Source organism: Pelmatolapia mariae, linkage group LG10_11 (assembly GCF_036321145.2).
Source record: "Pelmatolapia mariae isolate MD_Pm_ZW linkage group LG10_11, Pm_UMD_F_2, whole genome shotgun sequence".
NCBI classification, from domain to species: Eukaryota; Metazoa; Chordata; class Actinopteri; order Cichliformes; family Cichlidae; genus Pelmatolapia; species Pelmatolapia mariae.
In genome coordinates, this window is record NC_086236.1 from 5,116,206 (window position 1) to 5,129,999 (window position 13,794).

The 13,794-nt window shown below is 37.9% G+C and overlaps 1 protein-coding gene across 1 annotated transcript in view; it reads left to right on the forward strand.

The window, feature by feature from the left end:
- Window positions 1–13,794, forward strand: part of LOC134635850 (polypeptide N-acetylgalactosaminyltransferase 10-like) — a 123,361-nt gene that overhangs the window by 52,925 nt on the left and 56,642 nt on the right. The window lies entirely within an intron of this gene.

Genomic DNA, 13,794 nt, shown 5'->3' on the forward strand with positions numbered 1-13,794 from the left:
TCTTTTAAAATTAACAATTTACAGTACTTTGTTCTTCTTCAAATACAAGTTCTTATGAAAATGACTTTCAATAACAAAGTTAATAAGAATTACCTCAGTCTCTGAAAACAGGGCAGGCCGACTGTTGTTGACCTCTGCAATGAATGGCATGTCTTTGATGATTTCCTGTCTTCGGTAGCGATGATAACCAATGGAAACTGATACAAGGAGTTAAATGCATTACGTATAACAGTATTACACATTATTCTGCACTTCAATGACAACAGATGAACGCATGTCTTATACTTTACAAATCAAAGTGTTAATCGCTTAAATCCCTGCGTTTGACACTAAACCAGAAATCAACTTGGAGTCGAATTCTTTCAAACAATGTAGCAACTTAATTGATGCACATTTCTAAAATACACTACACATTCATTTCATTCTTCAAACTACAGGATCGCTGGCGCTCCCGGTGGTCATTACTGATGTCAGGGAGCAGGTGCGGTAGATGTTGGGAGTAATTTTAAAACTGTTGGTCTTAGTAGGCAAGTCTCACCTTAACAGGAATCGCAAAAGATTTTGGAAAATTACACCGAAGCAGGTTCAACAATATTTGTTAAATGTCTTCATACTTCTAACACATGAGAGAGGTATACAAGCTAGAGTGTTAAAAAATTTACCAGGCATCATTTGTTTAAAAAAAAAAATGCAAAAGTATTCCCGAAAGTGTCAGATGTTTATCAGTTAGTATACATTAATCAAATTTGTCATCCTTAAATTGTTGTACTTACCAAATAATCCTCAGATGGCGATGGATTCAATCCAGGATACTAAGCATATGCAAGTCTCAGTTGAAAATGGCGGAAGATCAAACTTCCAAACTGCACATGTGCAAACTCAGAAGTACGGAGAGCCTATTAGGACAATCCTCTTTAAATTAAAGTGCTCTTCATTTTAAATGAACTTTTTACGTTGGATTTAATTTACTGCATTTTGTTGTATTGAAATATTATGTTGTTAATTAAATTCAAAACAACATACTTGTGTTTAAAGTTAAAAATCAATTGGTGGCATTAGTTTTAACATGAAACATTTACATAATGCTACCAACATCAATGTGTCATTTCTTAGAGTGTAGTGTGAATTAGGAAACTGAGTATTACAAAGGCTGTTGTGATGACTCATGCCTATGACCACACAAAGGTCACTGTTCAGTTGTTTTTGCAGTACCATGTGGCATTTCCAGGTGTCAACATAACCCCCCCCCCAAAAAAAAACCAGCAGATTTTATTTACACTCTAATATGTTAAAGAGGTTTTACTCTGAGCATATTATCATAAAATATTCAAATAAAATTGAAGGGAAGAAACTGGATAAATAGAAATGTGCATAATTTCTGATGATTTGGTAACATTTTATTTTTATAATTTCTTACTGTTAAAAAAAAAGAAGTTAGACTAGACTCTTTATTGTCATTGTACATGTACAACCAAATTGTGGAATGTTAAATACAAACTTTGTAGTATCTTCAGTTCTCAGCTGTGTTCAATCCAGGATCATTCATGAATTTTAACCAAGGGGAGATGAAGCGAGGATAATGTCATAGGAATACCAAACACAGAAAAAACACTTTGAAGAATTTTTGTAATACCATATGGAATTTACAGGTGTGAATTCAAACAGTAAACTTTTAGATTTTTATATGTGAAAGCAATTAATAACTTCATGAGTGAGTTATGCCACTACTGGGCAAGTAAAGTACTGTAATGTACATAAACAACGTCTTATTATATAGAAAATGTCGTACAATATAGAATGAATGGTTTACAGTATAGCTGTAGCTGTATATACATTATAATTTCTCCATAGGCATCAGTATTTACAGTGTTTAGATGTGTTAAAATGCGCTACGTTATTGTGAAAATGTCCTATAATTGTACAACAGTTTGTTACAGTGTAGTAAAAATGCAGAAAATCTATTTCCAGAGTTAATTTATTGTGTTTAAAAAACACCACTTAAATAAGTAGTGTTGGGGAGACACAGTCTAAAGTTCCATATACAAGAGAAATGCACTGTGGTAACCTCGTATTGTAAATTTTGCTTGTACATGCAGCAGTTCAATAAAGCTGGGACTCTGACTTGAAGCTTCTCAAAACCAGCAAAGACTGCTCCTCCCAAACTGAATAAGCAATGTAACATTCACAGATGTTTCTTTTTTCAGTTTATCAGGCGCAAAAAAACACATACTGAGTGAATCAGTTATTACAGAGACGGCACACTGGGATAGATGGGGTATGATTACAGTGGTGTCCTCAGGCAACCGAACAAAAGTGCACAAGAACATAAATTCAGTTCCACTGCAAAGCAGACATGGGCATTTATCAAGAAGTTGATGTGCAAATTTATGCATCGCTCTGTGATGAAATGGGAAATAATTATAATGGGGGGGAAAGGGGAATTTAATTTGGATGAGATGGTGGATGGAGAGATATGGATAAACTCATCAGAACAAGCTGGAGGAGAGAACTTCTGTTAGTTGTAGCTCTGAACTAGAACACATCAAAGTGGATTATAAAATAAGAGCACTTTTTAGCTTTTTATTTTTTATTTTTTTAGTTTCCCACATTATTTATTATGCTCATGCATTTATGTCTTCATTTCTAAATGCCAAATAATGTTACAAAAAGTCATGAATATATCCGAGCAGTTCAGCAGGCCATCAGTTACCATGGCAGCTTGAGGTGATCATTTATTATGAATAGGAAGAAAAGTTTTTTGTTCAACCTATAGAAGGGGTGTCAGGCTCCTATGCTGTAATCCAGGTAAGAAAATCCCAGGTTGATTCTGCTCATCTGAACACAGCATATTTATCATGCAGTTGATAAAAACACTGCAGTCAGATGAGCAAAATCACCTTTGTGTCTATAATCATGTAAATTTCTGTTGATGTTGGCATTTGATTGCAAAATTGAATTCAAACTGACAATAATAGCTTGTTGATCTTCAGGGGTTTAGGTTTGGGATATTACAGGTTGTCCGCTTGTCGTCATTTTTTGTGACGTAGCAGAAGTGCCGCACTTGCTAGCTAGCTAGCTAGCTAGTGTCACCTAGTTAGCGGGCTAGCAGCTGAAAATGTTTTACAGGCATTGCCTGATAAACTTGCATGTGGTGTTGTTCTGTCTTAAGTGGCATCTTCGGTGCAGAAGAGTTAGTTATGTATTCATCTTGTGTGTCTTTTATAAGAAGAAATTACTTAACTTTGAAGCCACATTATATAATAATAATAATAATAATAATCACAAAAAGACAAAATGGGAATCCATGGAAACCTTTTTTAATAAACACATTTATTCAGTGCGTTGTGTGAGCTGTTCTTTTACATTTATTCATCTCATTTTAAGTCTATAGATGTCATCACAAGTACTAAACAAAACAAATTATCCATACTTATTTTTAGCTAATGAGAAAACATTTGTTAATTCCAGACATTGTGTGAACTTGACATCTTAGCAGGGTGAACATTTGTCCACATTGGTTTGTCCTTCTGCAGTAGGAACCAGCTGCACCAAGGACAGCAGAGGTAACTTTTAAAATAATCTGCACTCTGAGCACAGTGGGAAATATATATAGACTTCCCACAAAACCCATCTGACCCCTGCCTTGAGTGTTATGATCCTAGACTCATGAACAAGCCTAAGCTACAGGAAAGCTTTTTGCTACTCCTTTGTTCTTTGATTCTCAGGGTTACTGTTTACCTTTAAACAAAAAAACAAAAAAAACAACAAAAAAAACTGACTTGCACAACATAATCTCTCTTTAAACCAAAGCCTAATGTAAACCAACCCCCCCAAAAAGTAAGCTATTTTGTGTATCCGAAGCCAATGTGGTCAACACAGCCAGACTCCAAAGCAGCAGATTAAAATATACATTTGAAGTTGTCATTTTAAATGTCATCTTTAATTATGCAACCTGTTTGGGAAAACACACAAAAAAGAAACGTTCACACTTTTCTGTACAAAATCTTCACTGCCAAATAATGTTTGTGTAAAATCTCCACTGTAATTTCAAAGTGATGATTGATTTTGCTGTTGCCACCCACCGGAGTGGAAGAAAAAGATTACATTTAGCAATATTTGCATCCACATTCATCTGTTTTTCAATACGTTGCACCTTGTCAGGGTAACGTGATCCCTACCTCGCTGTACCCTTCTCACACACACTCGCCCACGCTTACCTCTGAGCTGCTGGAGAAGTTCATTCAGGCAGAACACTGACTCATAGATAACACGCAAAACACTGAAACCTGCTGTTTTTGTCTTCTTTTATCTCCTGTCTTCCCTCCGTTCTTCTCCTTTTTGTTGTTCTTCTTCTCTTCATTTTCCCTGCATGTCTCTAATCTTTGAGTGTTCACGTTTCTGTTTTGTCATTTGTTTTGTCTTATCTTTAGGATAAGACATGTCTGCCCTGTTTCATCTCTTTGACGTCTCATCTTGTTTGTGCTTCTCCTTTTCAACTGTACCAAAAATAAAAAATAAGATGATGAGTTAATGTAACTTCCTTATTTTAACACAGCTGTTACTAAATTAAATAGTAAAGTTAATCCAGCACAGTATGTGAAATTTGTGTGGCTTATCCTGTGTTTTAAGTCAGCTCTGCTTATTTGCAAGTTTAATGCACTTAATGCCATTTCTTTAGTTAATGTTTGCACTATATTCCACACTAGGGCTGTTCAATATAACGATATATATCGGATGATGATATAAAAACATCTGTCGTTTCATTTTACGCTATCGTTTGTTTCGTGGTGTCGCAAAATAAACTGTTTACGACAGTATTTTTTTCATCGTTTTGATGGTCATTGTAGTGGCTATATTAATTTGTTAAAGTTCTCTCTTTCTCTTATATTTAATATGACCACACTACGGACGGACAAGCGACTGTTTTTACGCGTTGTCGTTAGCAACCACGACGGTAAAACAATGGCGTGGCTCCGCCGTCCGCTTGTTTGTTTTGCATATTAACCTTTCACAATAAAGCTCAAGATCCTGTTGAGACTTTTCAAAATAAACAAAATCGTGAAAGAGTATGCAGAGTGTTTACGGATGAGAAGCAAAAAAAGAGGCGTTAGGTGCTAAAAAATATACCTTAGACTCAAACGTTAGAACAGGCTTTCTAGAGCACGCCGTGTAATAAATAGTCTAAGGAGCTTGGAAAGAAAAGCGTCTGGACTTCTTTGAATTGCTTGAAGACGTTTCACCTCTCATCCGAGAAGCTTCTTCAGTTCTAAGGGTCAATGGTGGAGAGTCCCAGATTTAAACCCAGTGGGAGTTTCCCCCCAAAGAAGGACAAAGGACCCCCTGATGATCCTCTACCTAATCACATGAGCCAAGGTGTGAAAGTGGGTGTGGGTCCCAATCAGCCCGGGTTTCGGGTGAGCTCATTGTGAAACCTGGCCCCACCCTATCATGTGATTTCCTGAGGTCAGATGGCCCAGGATGTGAGTGGGCGTTAAGGCGTCTGGGAAGGGATCAGCCCGAAACCCGGGCTGATTGGGACCCACACCCACTTTCACACCTTGGCTCATGTGAAACGTCTTCAAGCCTTTTAAAGGCATGTGGTCTTAAACTTTTGATCAGCTGTGAAACTGCTTGTTTCATTTTAAGTGTTGTTTTCAGTAAATTGCATGCTCAAAAAAATGTTTTGTCTCAGTCCCACTTCTTCTTGTTGCATGTTGAAGCTCTACTTTGGAACCATGTTAAGATCCAACCATGAAAAGTATGATTTTTTTTTTTTTTGATTTTTTTTTTTTTTTTGTGCCATTTTTCAAGTGGGCTTAAACTTTTGATCAGGACTATATGGGAACACACCTACAAAGCTGAGTATAAGCACAAATTTAGCTGAAGTTATGACTGCATTATGTGGCTTTGAATCCATTTCAGTGTGGTGGGTTTACATTTTTTAGTGGTTTAATATCATTTATCTGACTTTGACATTTCTTCATATTTCAATTTTTGCTTATTTCTGTTGACTCTTGCTTGCTTGTTTTATTTGCCCTGACTGTTGCAAAACTTTCCAGCGTCGTTCATTTGTCATCTCACATTAATGCATTGTTGTCCTTTTTTATTTCCATTTTTTTGAAATTAGTTTTCTTGTGGTCTTTTACCTCGCGGCTGTGACATTTTGCAGTTGCAGACAAAGAACAAAACCCGCCAATGGGCAAACTATGTAATGGATCTTATTGGAACACACAAACCTGACATTCAGAGAGTAGTTCCTGTGGTGCTTTTTTCCACTTTTTAGATCTAAACCAACATGTTTCCTGTCTAATTGCTCGATGTTGTCAGTAATGTAGTAACAGCAGTTCTGAGCAGTCTTCCTTTTCAAATGACTTCCTGAAACAGATTCCCTTTGTGAGCTAAATGGAAATAAATCTCTTTGTATCAAGTCTGCTGTGTTGCAGTAAAATCTTGGAGTATTTTGTTAACAAGTAGATTATAATCACTTTTCATTTGTTTTGTTTTTTTTGAATATTTTAATTGCTGTATTTTTTTTTTTTTTACAGTATTTTTTTAAATTTTTTTTTTACTGTTGCCTTCAGCTGCAGTTTCACAATAATTTTTCAAATTTAGGATAAAATGTTCTTTCCTTTTTTCCTGCCTTCCTTCCCTCCTTCCATTCCTTTCTCCAGCCTTCTGTCTTCCTCGTCCATCTTTGCCTTCTTCTTCTCTTCCATTGTTCTTCTTCTCTCTTCTTCCTTCTTTTCATGAACACATTTCATGAAAAGTCATGATATATAAAATCATAAAATGTTATTTTTAATTCATTTTTTTATGCAACGGTTTCAAAATGACAGCCATCAAATTCCAAAGTGGTCATTTTTTTCCCAGTTTAAACCAGGTTTTCTTTTGTAAATGAAATATGGGTTAATGAAACCTATAAATCACTGCATCATGTTAATTTACACACTGTCACACCTTTTTTTTTTTTTTGCAGTAAGATACATGTGAGCATGAATAGCTTTATGTATCAACATTAGCTCAGTGCAGCAAATTACATTAGGGTGAAGAGCAAAGCTGAGTTTAGTGCAGATCAGGCATCTAATCAACACACAGCTTGCTGTTTAAGGTCTCAGTCAATATACATTGATCTGATAGAGTGGATTGGTGCATCTTTTCTAAATTACCAACACTGTTAGTCATCATGTGTGTACACTCAGTGCTATGCACGCCTGTGAGAAGCTAAACGAATATAAAACTGGCCACAGTGATGCATTGGTGCGAGTCTTAAAATGATCCTGAGTTGTCATTGTAATGTTTTCTGCTTGTTTCTTCTTCTCCTCTTTTTTCGGACTGTGATATGTGTGATCTGTGGGAGTGATCTCCTTCTCTTCCAGGCATCAGATCAACAAAGCTCCTAAATCTGACTCTGGTAGAGCCTTGAGCCTGATTGGCTGCTGGGATTGTTGGCTGCGACGTTACTAACCTCACTTCTGCTCTCTCTTCTAATCTCTTTTGCTGCCGACATGGAAAAACTTTAGTCATTAGAAAATGATTGGCAACAGTAAATATCAGTTTTCAGTGTATTTCAATCAAAGAACAAGTGTTGCTCTTTTCTTTTTTTTTTTTCCCTTACATTTTTTTGTATTGCCACTGACATTCAACAATCATAAGGTAAGAAATTCATCATAGAAAAGCAAGAGGGACCAATTTCCCCTCCTACAATGGTCTCAGTAGAAAATGATATGATGTACCCTCAGCACCTGCTGGGTTTTGATTAAAGCCTACAACTGAAAGAATGAATTCTGCTTCTGGTCCAAAATCAGCCCCCTTTCTTTTTCCTTCTCTAGATGAGAAGGAATCTCATCATATGATCTGTCATGGCATGCCTGAGGTTGATTACTCAGCAGAGTACCACACACACTTTATCGTTAAAAGAACACATAAAGCGCTTTTATTTGGTAATAACCTAAATCATTATCAGATGAAGAAAAGAGGATTAACTTATCTACTGTGTACATATACTAAATGATTAAAAACACCATGACATAGGCTCCCCTTATCCTTAAAATTGCACTAATCAACACTTCTTTTCCTACAATAGATGATATTACTGCAGGTAATTTGATTGGCATTGCATAAAGTGATTAACCCACGGTACATTCTCACCTGATCCTGCAGTTTCCCTGAAAGAGTTGGTTTTCCAGCTGTTTGCTTTGCCTTTTCAGCCCTTCATTTTACTTTGTTTCACGCCCATTGCTCCTACTAAGCTTTGAACCAAGTGAGAATGATGGAAGACAAAGTTTGAACGCTCCATTATGCTCACCAACTAGTTACAATGGCAAGCAAATGTTTGGAAATGTTTGGTTTTTTTTTCCCCCAATTCCGTATTAGGCAGTTGAGAAAAGTATAGAGGTCATTGTTGAAGAATCCTTAGAAATAGCTGCACTGAGATTTTTCAAAGCACTTTATCCATTGGAACCTAAATCACCAATAACACCTCCAAACATGTCAGTATTTCAACTTTGCACTTTTAACAATCACAGTTGCTACACTAGAGAAAACAGTGGTTGAAGACTGTAGCGCCACCAAACTCTCTGCAGCGATGTCAGTGACCTTGAAATTGTTGCTTTGAATCTGAGATCAGGTCTTTGTCTTTAACTGATAAATTGGCAAAAATGTACATGGATGTCAAGCAGTTTAACCGCCAAATGACGTAGGCAGTTGTCAGCCTTGCACTGACATAAGAACATGACCTGAACATGACCGTTAGCTACTAGCTGACTTGGGTCCCCTAGTACAACGGTCCCCAACATTTTTTGCGCCACGGACCAGTTTAATGTAAGACAATATTTTCACGGACCGGCCTTTAAGATTTTGCGGATAAATACAACAAAATAAAATGATACGACCATAGACAAAAACGATGGTATTTTGTAAATATAATAATAAACGCGAATTCTCTGTGTAATTGTAACTTAATTATCAGCGTCCTCCTGAAATGCGCCAACAACATTGAGAGTAACATCCTCCTCTCTGCCCCGTAATGCTCTCTGATCGCTATGGTAACAAGTAAATATTTCTTTCAAAATAAGACACACAACTATAACACGGGAAAAGACCCAGGGAAACCGAGTTAATGATAAAAACCCTGAAAACCATAAATTTCATACCCGAGCCTCAACTCTGGGGGCCCGGTACCAAACGACTCTGCCCGGGGGTTGGGGACCGCTGCCCTAGTGCAAAGAGATCAGCAAAGATTCTCTCAGATTAACTACAAGATGTTGGGAATCTGCTTGTGTTTATACGTTGGACGACACTTATTTGCAATCCTTTACCAGTCTGTCTGAGATTACACCGCGGCTGTTTGGTGACAGATTTCCGTCCACCTTGCAATTGAAAGTGGTTGTCAGACGTTGAGGGTGTTGCACCCTTAAATGTCGACCAGTTGGTGATCACAACTGCAAATGTAATAAAACAACCAAGCAGCCACCAACTTTTTTTTTTTTTCCTCTTTCCCTTCCCTGTCCTGTTTTTACTCTACAGTGATTGAACCATGAAACGGTGGTTGGCACTTCAGCAGCCTTATCTCTGGTTTGAATGAGTCGTTAATGTCTGATTTGTCAGCTCTAAAAGTTGCCAGTTATCACTTTAATGTTTTTTTTTTCCTCTTAATGAAAAACTAAATTAAAAAATAATTACAGATTTAATTTTTTTTTTTTTTGCTGTGTTGTTAAAGATAAAAGAAAAAAGGAAAAACCCAAAGTATTTTGATTTTGCAGCTCCATTCTTTCTCTTTGGCATCTCATCTTTGGCATATTATTGTGCTCAGACATCTTCATAGCACAGTTTCATTAAACCAGGGACCGTGTGAGTCCAGATGTATCCATCACTGTTAACTGTGTTCTGTGACAGTGACGGTCCCGCTCAGCAGGACCACCGAGCCACACTGCAGTATTCACTGGAAGCCTGTCACTGACTTGAGATTGATAGTTGGATTACTCCCTCCACTGCCTGATGGGATCAATTAGACAACTGTCTGAAAAACAAACGTAACATTTGATAACACTGAATTTTAATGAAGGGAGGAAAAAAATCGGTATGGGAGAACGAAAGTATTAAACTTGACACTGATTGTATTCTCAAATGTTTAGTGAACGGCTCTAATTGTTTCCAAACATGTAATTAGTTCTATATCCTCGGTAGGCAATTTGTTGCCAGCAATTTGAGATGGCATGACACGTCCTAAATGATAGTTATCGTGTTTTGGCAGGAAAATGAAAGCGCTGTGTGGAGGCAGGTGATAAATGGGCATGGGAAATACATTTACTCACAGAGTGAGACAATCAAGAGGCGTGAAACAACATTCAAAGAGGGGAAGATGGGTGAGAGTTAATGGGAATGACAATGTCAGAGATGTGAGCTTGGTGCTTTGTAGAAGAATGAAGCAATTTATGACTTTCATCAGACCATATTAGTGAATACCTTGGACATTAGGTCATCTCTGGCACGCCTGATGGTTGACCTATGATAGATTGGACTTTAAAAGGCACCTTCACATTTGAATTAATACAATGGATAATTAGAACAGAGGTTTAAAAGAAATATGTATAGAAGAGGCCTTTTTTCAGTATGCATAATTATTTTTTTTTTCTCCACTTTTTAGTGTGAGATCAGTGTTGACTTTAAATTTGCAAGGACATCTGAGAACATCAGGACCTGAAAAGGGAGCAATTAAATGCTAGTGCCTGGCAAACACTTTGATCAGAGTACTTTACTGACACTGCAATATCAATTGAGAACTTTAAATTTGGGAAAATAGTCCCCCTCTTTTGGGGGTTACAGTTATTATAGTCATCATACACATTCCTTTTTCCTCGCACCCTAAAAGGTAAGAAAACGAAACCTTTTTGGTGGAACTCTGGTTACCGTCAATCATTTAAATGCATGAACTGTTCCTCTGCCTTAGTAAATGCTTTGAGTCATTGGTGTCAATAAGTCCTGGAATTTCATAATGGCATTTCCATTTGAGTGGATAGTTTGAATCAACCAATTTTGTGTCTTTTTATTTCCTGATTTTAATACCTGCCGTCTTTTTAGATAGATGGTATACTTTTAGTTTTATAGAACATTACTGGGAGAATCACTGCAGCTTTTTCAAGTCGCTGGAAGTTGAGCATATTATCTGACAGGATAATATATTTAGGATTCATCACAGCAACGTATATTAAAAAATGCAGTGAAATTATTTCATTCCTGTATATTTGATTTGATTTTTATTGAACCCTGACAGTTTGTGCTGCTGATGGGAACCTTTGAACACTCCCCAGACCACAAAGAGCCAGAAATGTATAGTGTACAGCAGGGCTGCAGATAAACCACTTAGTTACTTTGGGGTACTTGGTTATTCTAAGCACTGAATGACCACTTGATTATACGATGTCAGTTTTACCAATGAGAACCTACTTATGCTTATAAGAGACTATAGCATGAAGTATGTGCTGATCTACTGGGTCAAGTGTTGCAGGGATCTTTCAATAGGTTGGTTGTGCTGCATGTAAATATTGTCTTAGGAGGGTTAGGATAAAGAGAAATTTCCAAAATGTCCGACTATAATCTGTTTTCCTCTTTATTTGGCAGGCTAGAAAGTCCACCTTCAGTATTGGTTTTGGTGTTCTTGCTATTGTTTTGTGGCACATTGTGAACTGGATGAAACAAACATCTAAAGCATATCATTAAACACATCTCTTACTGTTTGGCTACCATCTTCTTCTTACTGCAAGGAGTCTCCACATCATGTGGCTCCCTCACCCTTTCCCTAACATCCACTTTTGTTACACCAGCCCTCTGTATGGTCCCTTACCGACACTCAAGACTCTTCGGTGGTTTCTTTTTCTCTTACCTGGTGTCTCCAGTGTCCTTTCCAGTCTATCCACTGTCTGCACATGTCCAGACCATGTTAGCTTTGCCTCTCTTACTTTTTCTCTTAACTCCATAACCTGAGCTGTCACCCCGGACTCATCTCCCACTCCTCCCACTCATCTACATTTACTACCTCTACTCCTTATTATAACGTTACATCTGTCCTCCTGTAATCAACACGCATTCTATGTTGCTTTAAGTTTTATTCCTCTTCTCTCCAGTGCATACCTCCACTTCTGCAGGTTCTCTTCCATCTGTTCCCAGCTCTCACTACAGATCAAAATGTTATCTGCAAACATCACAGTCCATCGAGACTCCTGCCTGACCTCGTCTGTCAACCTGTCCATCACCACTGCAAACAAAAAGGGGCTCGGAGCCAATCTCTGATGGAATCCCACCCCCCAGCTCGATTCAATCTGTCACTCCTTCCGCATACCTCACCACTGCCTCACTGTCCTCATACATGTCCTGTATCACCGTCACACACTTCTCCATCTGTGCTTTCTCTAGATCCACAGAGACTCAGTAGCAGCACCTTCTGACCTGCTCTGTACTTCTCCATCAGCACTCTCAAAGCAAACATCACATCTGTAGTGCTCTTTCTCAGCATGAAGCCACACTGCTGCTCACCTCTCTCCTTAACCTAGCTTCAAAAACTCCAGAGCTGCTTTGCATGTTGAACTGCTCTCTCTGCAGAGCAAAATTGCCACCAATTCACTGCACAGTTGAGAGCAACATTGGGCTGACACAGCTACTCTATATATCATTAATAAAGGTTGAAGAGTCCTGCAAAAGTCTTGGAGCTTTCTTTTTACAGTTACTACGATGTGGTGCATCTCATGCCTGGGTTCTACTACATTGATGAGAGCACAAAAACTCATATTATCTCCAACTGACAACAGCTGGTCAGTGTATTGGGTAAGAGCTTGTTATTTTCACAGGCTGTGAGTCGTCTCTGGACGTTTTCTTTGGCTTCTTCAGTGCTTGCTGAAAAGCTGCCTGTTGTCGTTTCCTACTGTATGCTTTAGTAACTCCTTAAACTCTGCGTTTATTGTTTTTCATTCCTGTTTTTTTGACATTTTAACACAGAATAGCAGAGCACAGGTTTTGCTTTATATTTAGTCATTGGTAGTTTTACAAATATGCATGTGAGTAAATGAGAATGGCACAGTTTCCAATTCTGATATTTTGTGGTAAAGATAATTGGCTTGAAGAAACTAGGAAATGATTGCTCCAATTACTGACCAAGATAATGAGCCAATTGATGTACAAATATAGGTATCGACATGACCCTGTTGACTATTATTGGCACACTGACATTAGTGAATGCAATACAATAGCCAGTATTCATCATTTATTTCATTTGTGATACCTGAAGAACTTTAAAAGTAGCCTGTTATTTCTGTAAATACTTGTTACCTTTGAACAAATAGGGGAAGAATAGAAACAAAATCAAAACAAAGACCAGGATGTGAGGGGAAAAAAAAGATTGATTGGACAGAAGGTTATTCGTTCTGTATCAGTATTAGCGGGCTAGCGCTGAGAGCTTCTGTGACAATGATTGTGACAAAATTGAGTAGCCTGTTAGCCCTCAACTTAGTAAAGGACAAAGAAGACAGATGGCAAAAAGAGAAGGATTTAGAAGGACAGAAATAACACAATAGGGCAGGAATCCATTGTACACAAACAGTGTAATGTCAGGAGACATGGATATTCTGTGGACAAAGATGCCTGCGGTCTCAGTGAAACCAGTTAGACCTGCCAACCTGCCCAGCTACAGTAAATGATGAGCTTCAGCTTGGTGAGAGGAGAGAGGGATGAAGGAGGAGGGGTGGCAGTGCGGGGAGGTCAGCTCACTCTTCATTAGGCTGTAATTGAATTTCCACAGCCCGT